The sequence below is a fragment of the Patagioenas fasciata genome, chromosome 19, assembly GCF_037038585.1.
Source record: "Patagioenas fasciata isolate bPatFas1 chromosome 19, bPatFas1.hap1, whole genome shotgun sequence".
In the NCBI taxonomy this organism is placed as follows: Eukaryota; Metazoa; Chordata; class Aves; order Columbiformes; family Columbidae; genus Patagioenas; species Patagioenas fasciata.
In genome coordinates this window covers 8,134,282-8,135,695 of record NC_092538.1, presented here as the reverse complement: position 1 = coordinate 8,135,695, position 1,414 = coordinate 8,134,282, and the positions used below count along the sequence as shown (strand labels likewise).

The 1,414-nt window shown below is 42.9% G+C and overlaps 1 non-coding gene across 1 annotated transcript; it reads right to left on the bottom strand.

Moving 5' to 3' along the window:
- Positions 1-34: 34 nt before the first annotated feature.
- On the bottom strand, positions 35-105 carry TRNAG-GCC (transfer RNA glycine (anticodon GCC)). Its single transcript has one exon. It is a non-coding gene; the product is annotated as a tRNA-Gly (tRNA).
- Positions 106-1,414: the final 1,309 nt, after the last annotated feature.

Sequence of the window (1,414 nt, the reverse complement as noted above, 5' to 3'; positions counted from 1 at the left end):
TAAGGTGGAGGAAAAAAAAAAAAAAGACATCAACTGCATTGGCCGGGAATCGAACCCGGGCCTCCCGCGTGGCAGGCGAGAATTCTACCACTGAACCACCAATGCCGGTGATGAGAACGTTCTCTCCGCCCCCCAACTTGTAGCTACTACGAACAAAAACATTCAATATTAAAACGGCGACTGCATCAGAACATATTCAAAAAACTAGATTCTAACAGCTGGCCACTGTTAAATCTGACGAGGGGGAATTGTATAGGTCCTCCCAAACCAAATCTCTAGTCACGTGCAAAAATAAAAACCACTGTAAGGCTGAACTAGTTGTGTAACACTCCTATAGTCTTTTAAAGCACCTGTACACACCTCATCAAGCGCATCAGCATCGCACATCTCTTCCTACCATCGTGATGATTCTTTCCCATTTAGTCCACGTGCTACTAAATTTTGTAAGAGCCCTTTTAATTCTCCAGAAAAATGCAGAGACGTCATTGAGCGCAAACAGCTGAAAATCCTATTGGCTACAAGCAAAATTGTCTAGCTCAGAAACTGAGAGTCAGGGGAACACTAATTAATTTATTTTGCCATTATCGCTCAGGTAGAAGTCTATATGCAAACACACCACTAACTCCCAAAGGAGTCACATATACCTGCTTGTTTGCAGCAGGGCTGTAAGAGCAATCTAGAGAACCAAATGTGTTTTCTTGTGCTCACAACCTCCAGCTTGCAATACTAGCACAAAATCCCCTTTTTTTTCCCCAAAATCAAGCCTGAAGAAAGCCAACACCCACTTGTGGGACATTGCTTCTCCTTCGGGTGTTGCAAATCCTAAACCAATTCTGACTAACGTGAGCAAACTACAGCTCTTCAGGAGCAGTTTTCAGTGCCAAGAGAGGGCAACAAACAAATTAATTCTCCAGAAGCATTTTTCATGGAATCCTAAGAAAAAAGAGCCTGGAGAAAGCTCTTCAAACTGCAGACTGCCAGCGGTTGGGCTGACTCGGTGGATGGGATGGAATGGATGTTGTGCTTTTTCATGTCAGGATTAACTGACCTTGTAAACAGGCCAAAACTGGCACAGCAAATGCTCTGTAACATCTCTGCCATGTTTGAAATGCTGCACGTGAAGCTGCCCGTACACCAGCTCCCAGCCCGGATAAATGGAAGAAAAGAAGGGAAAGAATTCCGGCTTTCATTGGAAAATACAGTACCTCCAGACTACCAGAGTTTTGTTCTAGAAATCTACCAACCCTTGCCTGCCTCTCATCACTCTCTTTACATATGGGTACATATCTTCATCATATTCATTTTATTTCTCCTTTGCATCTCGTGTTTATTTCACTTCCCCAGCACAATTTTATCATCTTCATGTTAACTTTTCTCCAAAATCTTCATTCCAGACCTTTGCTGATATACTTTT